Source organism: Marmota marmota, unplaced genomic scaffold, assembly GCF_001458135.2.
Source record: "Marmota marmota marmota unplaced genomic scaffold, marMar, whole genome shotgun sequence".
Lineage (NCBI taxonomy): Eukaryota > Metazoa > Chordata > Mammalia > Rodentia > Sciuridae > Marmota > Marmota marmota.
The window spans coordinates 15,760,853-15,770,931 of record NW_026000037.1 but is presented as its reverse complement, the minus strand read 5'-3'; the positions used below and the strand labels follow the sequence as shown (position 1 = coordinate 15,770,931).

The window sequence follows — 10,079 nt, the reverse complement described above, 5'->3', positions numbered from 1 at the left end:
TGCCATCATGAAAGGCTCCGGGCCCTGCTCCCTGGAGCTCCTTTTTCAGTGGAAACAGGCCATTGATAAGAAAAATCCAGATCTAATGCCAGGCAGATCTCTAGAGGCAGAGCCTCCTTGGTCAAGGGGTCAGCGATACAAGGCCCCAGGGGTAGATGGCACGTGTTTCATGTCTTCCAAGGGCTGCAGGAAGGCGGGAGTGTCTGGGATGGAGTGGGGGTTGGGGGGCAACGAGGAGCCTGATCATGTGGGGCCCAGAAGGCCACGGCCAGGACTTCCCAGGAGTCCATTCCAAGGGGAGTGGCAAGCCATGGTGGGGACTTGGTTGATTCCATGGTGGTGGCTCTGTGGGAAAGAAAACACAGGGCCTGGGTGGGAAGGAGGGAGGCTGGGAGGCCCCGGCCAGTCCAGGTGAGAGGAGCTGGATGGTGACAGTTGGGTCTCTTCCCCATAAGGCTCCACCCTGAGGCTGGTGGAGGAGCAGGTGGCTGTGAGATTTGGGGGTAGGGCTGTGTGTCAGGAACCCCAGGTCCAGGGCCCAGGGCTGAGCACCAGGCTCGGCTCAGCTCTTCCTCTCCAAGCCCTCGGGAGGAGATTTCCCCTCTCGGGAGGCTGAGGCGGGAGGAACACAAGTTTGAGGCCAGCCTCTGCAACTTAGTGAGGCCCTAAACAACTTAGTGAGACCCTGTCTCAAAATAAAAAATAAAAGTGGCTGGGGATGTGGCTCAGTGGTAAAGGGCTCCTGGATTCAATCCTGACACAAAAAAAGGAAGGGAGGGAGGGAGGGAGAGGAGGGAGGGATGGAGAGAAGGAGGGAAGGAGAGAGGGAAAGAAGGAGAGAGGGAGGGGTGGAGGGAAGGAGGGAAGGAGGGAGGGAAAGAAGGAGAGAGGGAGGGGTGGAGGGAAGGAGGGATGGAAGGAGGGAGGGAAGGAAGGAGGGAGAGAGGGAAAGAGAAAGAAAAAAAAAGAAAGAAAACCCATTGATTTAATGAACAAAGCAGAACAATTTTGCGGGGTAAGTACTGTGCTGAGCTGTATGGATCCACCAGCATTTGACCACTTCTGACCTCCAAAGATGGCAGTTTTGTGTGGTCCAACCTCTCAGGAAGCTGTGATGTTAACAGCAATGGCGAGCATCTGTTTAGAGCTCGCCCCACCCAGGAGGGCTGCAAGTGCTTCACGAGGGGGATCTCATCTCCTCCCAGAGTAAAAAGAGCGTAGGCATGAGCCACACAGCGATGCTTCCGTAGCGAGGGACCCCACGTGACGGTGGCCGGCCGCAGTGTCACACATCTCTCATTTACCGGCTCCTGATGGCAACATTTTCTCTCGGCTCGGTCAGTCTCGGGTTGCTCTGCTCATCCCAGCCTCTGAGCGTGCGAGACCCACTGCTGGTCAAGTGATGGACCTGGAAACCGAGGTCAAAGTGATTAGGGACTAGGAAGGTGGCAATCAGCGCTGGTCATCGCTGGCCACGCAGGCCTGTCCCTCTCTACCGTCTCTGCAGTCTTGAGGACAAGAGCAAGTGATGGAAGCTGTTCAAGTCTCTGCTTCCTTGAGGCCACGAGATGGGCAAAAATATTCAAATCCAATGCAGAGAAACTGCTGCTGACCAGGACGGAGGACATGACTCAGGAGCGCGTCCCTCTCGGCACACGGTGGTCATGGCTAAAGCCAAACGTTTGTTTGCAATGTTGACTGCCAGCTCTGGGTGGTTGGAGTGATTCAAGAGTCGTTATTCATCGCATGGTATGAATGTCAACTCCAAGTCCACGAGTCCTGATGTGAGGGCAGATGAATTTTTGGAGACTGGACAAGCTGATCGCAGAGGACATTAGCAATTGTGTCTACTGTATAGCCGAGGGGAGTGGCAGGCCCTGCCGTCTAGGTGCACTCTGTGATGTCCAGGCTGTGGACGCATTTCTCAGAATGTCCCCGTTGATAAGCGATGCATGGCTGGACGTGGAAGGCCATCAATTATATGCCAAACTCACAGAGGCCTTGCATCTAGGGCAAATGCTCCCCACCCCTCGGGTGGAGGCTGGTCCGGGACTGAGGGCCTCCTTATTCTGTTCTTCCGTTGTCTGGGATCCGTCCCTGGGCGTCGTACTGAGGAGCCCTGCAGAGAAAGCCCTGCAAAGGCTGTGGCTGGACATCACAGGTGGAGCATAGAAATATGGCAAGTCGTTGTCCCAGCCTCAGGAGCAAGAAGCAAGGAGACATGGGCCTGTGAGAGCAAGCCCTGAGGCCAGGCAGTCAGTCCCCACTGTCCAACCCGCAGGGGAGCGACATCAGCGAGGTCACGGCCGACAGAAGTCGGCCTGAGAATCGGCTACAGTGTGAGCCCTTGAAAGCCAGGATCTGTGCAGGGCAGATGGGCACAGGTGACCAGAGAGGTGAATGAGAAGTGGGAAAGGTCAGTGTGCACAGGGCCAGGGAAGACACAAGATGGCCCGACAGAGGAGGGACAAAGATGGGACAGGGAGAACGGAGGCACCAATGTGAGGAGTTGCAGAGGACACGCCCTTGCCATGACGGAGTGCTGAGGAAGCTCCGAGGCGCTCACTCTGCCTCCCATCAGCCAGAGGCTTCTTCCCAAAGCCCGTGCACCCAAAGATGGCACCCACGTCAGTCGGGTGGGGGACAGCCACACCCAGAGGTGCTGACATAGGGCTGTCTGCACCCGGAGAAGGGTCCGCCTGGCCCTGCCCTCTCCCTCACTGCCCCAGGGCCCTGGCCCAGTCTGGGTGGGGGAGCTGAAGCCCACACATACTCAGGGGCTTGGGGCAGGGAGGGAATGCCAGGACCCCAGGTGACAGACTGGGCATCTGTAACCTAGACAGGCCACCACGGTGGGCAGGTCCCCAAGGATAAATGTACAATTTGAAGTTTAAGGTGCCAGGAAGAGGAGGAATCAGGTGGGCGACGCTAGTGCTGAAGGAGGTCATGGGCCAGTCTGACCCACTCCCAGGTCAAGTGAAGCTTTGGCTCTTCGTGCGGGTCACACCCCATCCCACATGGCCCACATGGGTGACCGGCAAATAAACAGCCTGCAAAATCCGAGAGAAACATACACAGTGCAGATTAAGCCGGAGCCCCTGGTGGTGGGATTTAGACAAGAAGCCAAGGATGAGAAGGGAGGCCTGGGCAGGGAACCGGGCTCGGGTGACAGCCACAGATGGGACTGTGAGTCCTGGAGACCCAAGGGGGACCGGAAAGCGGCAGAGAGGGGGGATTCTCATCCACACGGGGGGCTGATTGACTGGCCCTGCCCATGACCGTGAGGAGTCCAGGGGTTAAATCCTCTCCATCCGTCACCGCGCCTGGGCACAGCGGGCCTGCTGCCCAGAGAGGAAGGGAAGCAGGGGTGGCTTGTGCCCCAGCACCTGCGGCGCAGGAAGGGCCGACCTGGCTGGATGTGGGCCGCCAGTCCTGCTGGGAGGGGACAAGGAAGGAGGGCAGATGGGCTGGGCAGGATGCACAGAGCCGGGAGGACAGCAAGCGGGGCCTGCAGGGGATGTCTCTGTCTCCTTCCTCCTCTAGAGAGAAAGAGAGAGAGTCCCAGGGAAGAGAGAGGGAGAGGGAGAAGGAGAAGACAGGCCAGGTCAGAGAGGGAGCTGGACAGAGCCAGGGACCCCAGTGGACCCCAGTATGAAAGGGGAGGGGCTGCACTAAATATGCACACGGCCCTGATGCGGGCACCTGGTGCCGTCCCTCGCCCCCACCACCCATGAGCAGCTCGGGTGAGGGGAGCCCTCAAGGGGTCACAATGAGGGCCCAGGCTCACCCCAGCATTCCCCCTCCCCTCATGAGTAGAGCGGAATACAGAGGGCTCGGAGAGGCCACTTGGGTCTCACTCAGGCACTGGCATCTAGCCAGGCCTGGACTCTCCTGCATGTGACCCCCAAGCAGGCCCAGCCTGAGGCCAAGCCCCAGACAACCACCAGTATCACCGACTTCAGCCTTGGGGACGAAGTTTCACCCAAGCCAGAGCCTGGCTGTGGTCTTGTTTAGTCTGGCCAGGGCCCTATCCTGAGCACGGCCCTATCTACCTGGGTGCCCCGGCCCCCCTCCCTGTGACTACAGAGGCCATCTCTGTCCTTTGCCCTGGCGGCCCCTCTCTACCACCCTCTGTCCCCTCCCTTTTCCTTTCCTGGCTGATTGCAGGGCTGGGGACCAGTCACTGTGCCCCAGATACATAATGTTCTGATATCCCCCCTTCCCCTCTTGCCCCTGCCTGGAGCACCCACACATTCTAAGTCTCTGGGCTGCATTTTAACTGAGCTTCTCAACTCTTCCCTGTAAGTTGATGAATCTTGAAATCAGCCTTCATGCAACATCGACCTCCTGATCCGACGCACACAGCAGGCTCGGCCTCTCTTCTGGGACTTTCTTAATAAAAATTCAGAATCTGAATTTGAACATAAGGCGACACACGTCCAGTGCACAGGGAGAGTATCTGCCAGAGACTCTTCAAAAGTGTCAAGGTGGCGAAAGACAAGGAAGGATGAAGAGATGGTCCTGCGTTAGAGGCTCTAAGGAGACAGGACATACCATGTGCTGAGTGGGGTCCTGCATTGGAGCCTGGACCCACAAAAGGGCGTGAATGGGAAAAACTGGAAAATTTAAACAAGTCCTGAGGATCTGTGAATGGGTTGTATCAGGGTCCAGGACCTGGGTTTAAAGGTGGCGTGGTGGTATGCAAGACGTTCACCCATCAGAGTGATGGGTGAAAGGATAGGCAGACCCTTTGAATAATTTTTGCAACATTCTTTCAAGTCTGAAATTATTTTAATTAAAAATTTAAAAGTAGCAGGATTAATGATGGCATCTGTCTTGTGGGTTATTGGGGAGAACATAAAGTTTAGTAGATGCAAATAAAGCACTTAGAGCAGCGTCAGGCACCTAGCAGGGCCCCTTAAGTGTCAGCTATTATTACTGTTGGCTTGTACACCCACACCTGTGACCTGGCACAGGCTGTTGGCACCAGGGGAACACAAGGCCACCCCCCTCCCTTTATAGAGGCAGTAGCTCTCTGTCAACTGAGCAGATGTTAAGCAAGCAGTCCGCGTTCCCAGCCCTGTCCCGGGCTCTGGGGTCGAGAGGGAAGCCCCACCTGGTCTCTGACCCCCCAGAGCAGGTAGCAGACATTAATGGATCCATCCCACAAACCAGGGTGAAGGGATACACAGCAAGGGGGGTGAGAGGAGGTCCATAGGCAGTGTCCTTGCAGCCTCTCCCCTGGGGTCGGCAGTGACTCTGAGCTGCTGTGTGAAGAGTGGCAGACAGCTAGTCAGAAAGAAGGAGGACTGTCCAACCTGGGGACAGCGTGAGGAAAGCCCAAGGCACAAAGAACCAGAGACTGAGGGGCTGAGAGGTGCATGGCTGGTGTGACCAGAGCACAGGGCTGAGAGCCAGGAGCAAGAGGGCCTGGGACTTGACTCTGCTGCCATTGGACAACCTGGGGACAGAGCTGAGCCCCGCCCAGCCCTCCATCCATTCTCCCCCCTTTGCAGCCCATCACACCGTGGTGGACTCCGCCATGTTTCCATAAGTAGCTGAATTTAAACCGAGATAGAGAATCCAATCTTGCAAATAGGCACCCAAGTTAACGGACTTTGCACCTGACATTGAGGATTTTTTTAAAAGAAGAAACATTGTGTGGCTGCAGCTCTGTTGTCGGAGACTTGTTGACCTTGAGACCAGAGTCCATCTGCCAATTTGAAGAAGAGAAGGTGACCCGGGGCTCTTCTCTGAAAAGCTGGGCAGGTCGCAGGCACCTCACAAAGTGCCTTCCGTCCTTAGCTCTGGCTGGGATTCCCGGCATGGTCATAGCGTCTTTGCACTTAGGGTGGGCACTGGTGCCTTGGCCCCATTCCACAGCCTGGCTCGTGGAGGCTGAGTGGGAGGAGGCCAGCAGCCTCTTCATGCCCAGCCCAGGCTCCGCCCACCAGGCAAGGCTGTGGAAGGGGAAAAGAGTAGGAAGGGAAAGGACCTCTTTGCTCTTCATGGGGAGGAGGTGAGAGAGGAGTGGAGAGGAAGAAGAGAAAGTCTGGGCTCCGAGAGGGACGGTCAGTCTGTCCAGGGCTGCACACCTTACATTCCTCCTTAGGAAGATGGAGATAGCAAGATCCCTTTTGCAGGGCGGTAATGGACACCAAGGAGTCCTGTGGAGTTCTGCCCCGGTGTCTGGCACCTAGAAGGCAATTACTAACTGCAAGTGCCCCTTGGTGCTCCTCCCTAGGTGGGCTTGCTCTGCAACGTGGACAAGATGAGCAGGCTCCTGACTGGGGGGATTCACTGCACCCCATGTGCTAACGCTCTCGGCAACCTGGGCTGCCACAAAAATGACCGCTGTGGTGTTCACCACGTAACCCTCACACAGCACGTACCCGTGTCAGCCACAGGCCCAGGGCTTCCCAAATGTTGACTCATTTCTTCTTCCCAGACATCCCGGGAGTGGCTGTAGACATTGTCCCAGACACAGAGAAGAAACAGCAAACATGCAAGCAGTACCCTGGAAGTGTGGCTCCAAGTGTCCCGACTCAGCCACTGCACTATGCCACCTGCTTCTGGGGACAGCAGTATCATCGATGATATGGGTGGCATCGTGTCCCCCTCAAAAAGATTCACTGAAGTCCTAAACCCTGGAACCTCCAAATTTCCCCTTATTTGGAAATAGGTTTTTACCAATGAGGTCACCAGGGAAGGCTCTAATCCAGTGTGCCTGGCATCCTTACAAAAGGGAAATTTGGACACAGGCACATATGTGTGACGAAAGGCGAGCTCAGGATGACACTTCTACAACCAAGGGACGCCAGAAAGAGCCAGCCACCTACCAGAAGCGGGAGAGAGGCTTAGAGCAGATTCTCCCTCACAGCCTTCCAAAGAGACCAGCCCTGCCAGGACCTGGATCTCCAGGACTGTGAGGAAGTAACGCATTAGCAACTGGGTTAGCCACCCAGTGGGTGGCCCATGTCAGCCCTAGCAAATTAATGCAACTACTATAGTCCTACACATTTCCCAAAGCAATTCCCCATAACTGTAGGAATGCTATAGAAATTCCATCCTGTCAGATGGATGCAGGATCTTCTTGGTGTCCTAGACCAGTGGACCCTAACCAGAGGAAATTTGGCAATCTCTGGAGACATTTTTGACCCTCCCATTGAAAAGGTGCTATGGGAGTCCAGGGCCTGAGGCCAGGGATGCTGCAGAATATCCTACAGGGCACAGGACATGTCCCAACACTGAGAATTATCTAAACCAAAATGTCAGTGGTGCCAAGGTTGAAAACCCTTTTGATAATATTAAGAATATATAGATTCTCTCCTAAGAAAAAAAGTTTGGTGTTTATATACTCATGCATACATGTGACTGTCACATAGACATACACATACTCTGTCACCTACACTCACATGGCATACATCCATCCTCAGGGTCACATAGAGTCCCCACACCCTTCCGTGCTCCTCAGCCTTATCTATAAAGCCTGCTGCTTTATAGATAAGAAATGATGTTAATGTAATTACAAATTTCCAGCATAGTAGAAAAGAGATGCAATTATAAGATAAGTAAGCACAGCTTAAAACCCTGTAATCAGGGCTGGGGCTGGGGCTCAGTGGTAGCACAATTGCCTGGCACGTGTGAGGCACTGGGTTCGATTCTCAGAACCATGTCTAAATAAATAAAGGTCTATCAACAACTAAAATATATTTTTTAAAAACCCTGTAATCATACACTTGTATTGGAAATATCTGTGTGAACTCATGATGCGTTTTCTCTATCAAAAAGAAAACAGATATCACCTCCATCCATTTGCTGATAAGCCCTGTTCACAACCCCATCTCCAAAGCAATAAACCTAGTTCCAGATAGGGGTCTCCAAGGACCCCGGGTGTCCTGGAGATATGGATGGTCCCAGGGCTGGGGTAAGGAAAAATGTAAGGTGGTTTGGACGTCTCTTATGCCAAAAAGCAAGGAAGTTGTCCCCAAATTTCCAAAATCGTACAAGAAGGGGCCACATCAACAAGGTTCCTTTGGGTCAGTGATGGGACAATTGGTGAAGCTCAGTGGCAGAGCACAGGGCTGGCAGGCGTGAAGCCCTGGGCTCTATCCCCAGCTCTGCAGCTTAAGAATAGTGGTAATAATAACACTCGCAATGGCCAACATGGCAGGAAACCAGCCAAATGCTGAGTTTTTATTTTTAAAAACTCATGTGTCACCTTTGGAAGTTGCCAGGGAACCAACACATTCTTTTGAAAACTTTCAAAAATTAATTATTTTTAAAGAGAAAGGATCAAGTATTTCTTCTGCCTTTCCTGCACAAACCTCATTCTAAGGAAATAAGTAATGAGGGTAAAGAGTGATCTGGGGGAGTTGCACCTGGAAAACGAGGACAGGATAAGAGGGTGTGTCACCACTCTGCAGGTCCTGGTGAAATGATGGTCTGTTGACGGCTGCCAACACCGTGAGGGGAAAGGTTTGTGGGAAACCTATAAAGGACACGTCAAACCAACAGCACCCAAGAGGACTGATTTCTTGTAAATTCACAGAAAGGATCAGAGGTCACATGCCTCCTGATAAGATGCAACAGGAAGCATGTGGTGTCACTTCTGAAAGATTACAGTCACACACCATGCATGGACATCTTGGTCAGCAAGGGACTGAATATGTGCTGATGGCCGATGGTAGTCAACCCCTACTGGTCCCATAAGATTGTCATGGAGCCGACAAAGTTCCTTGCCTAGTTCTGGGTGTCGTTGTCATGATGTCACTCACCCACATAGGGTGATACTGCTGTAAACAAACTCACTCTACTACCAGACACATCAAAGTACAGCATATAAAATCACAGTACATACTTAATAGTGACAATAGATGACTATAAAAGTTTCCTGTGTAGCATGCCATGCTACATGGGCTTCAGCCTTATCCATCCGTGTTTACTGAATATCTCTCTCTCTCTCTTTCTCTCTGTCTCGTGCTGGGGATAGAGCCCAGGGCTCATGCATGCTAGGTGAGCATTCTACCTGGGAGCTACACCCTCAGCCCTTCTTATTTTATTGTTAGACAGGGTTTTATTAATCTGCCCAGGCTTGTCTCAAACTAGCCATTCTCCAGCCTCAGTCTTCTCAGCAGCTGGGATGACAGGCTTGTGCCACCGTGCCCTTCTGTACATGGCCTTTTTTTTAAATAAACAGAGACAGGGGAGGCTGGGATAAATTAAAGAACTTGTCTGGTGGATCCTGATTTGCATAAACGGTTGTAGAAAGGCATTTATGGGACAATAGGAAAGATTTCATCTGATGGATATTAAGTGGCATTAAGGACTTGTTCATGTGTGTAGGTCTGATCATAACAGCCTTGTGCGTTTTTTAAGAGAGCCCTATCTTTCCAAGACATTTGTGGAAGTAGGTGGGTAAATTAACCCAATGGGGGTTGGGGTGGGGGGCTGGCCATGAGAAGGTAATTGTGGAAGCTGTGTGACGTAGGCTGCGTGACAGATCCTGCTCTCCCTTGCTCTTGTGTAAGTTTAAAATTTTTGCAATAAGTCATTTTAACAAGTACCACAGTGTCTACCCAGCTTCCAGCTCTGCCTGAGATCTCACTCTCTTTTTCTAGAGTCTAGGTGACCCAGACCATGAGGTACCCAGGCTGCCTCGGGACCGCGTGCACAGCCTGTGGATTAGTGATGGGGGGCAGAAGGGCAGCCTGGAAGCCTTACTGCAAGAAAGTGGGTGCCTCCCGATGGGAGGAGATGCCCAGGCCGTGGCTGGCATTGGGTCCGAGGTGGGGACACCTGCATGCGCACACCTGGGAAAGAACTAGATGTGGATTTGGGAGGAAGGAAGAGCCAGAGAGGCCCCGGGGAGGCTGGGACAGCAGGTGGGTGCGGGAGATGTTGGGACGGGCCCATCCGGGGAGAAGAAGTCGGGGTGGAAGTTGAGATCCCGGAGGATAACACAGGGAGGTGGCGCAGGAACCCTGAATCCCAACAACCTCTGCTCTCTTTCTACCACCACACACCTGCTCCTGTCACCAAGTGATGCTATTTATACTCAGCGAAAGTTCTTTTTTTGC

General features: G+C 53.2%; 1 long non-coding RNA gene across 1 annotated transcript in view; it reads right to left on the bottom strand.

The window, feature by feature from the left end:
* Window positions 1-971: 971 nt before the first annotated feature.
* The window catches only part of LOC125619355, a 12,568-nt gene continuing 3,460 nt past the window's right edge, over window positions 972-10,079 (bottom strand). The window contains exon 2 of the long non-coding RNA XR_007350856.1: window positions 972-3,050. This is a non-coding gene — a long non-coding RNA (uncharacterized LOC125619355). The remainder of the gene's footprint in view (window positions 3,051-10,079) is intronic.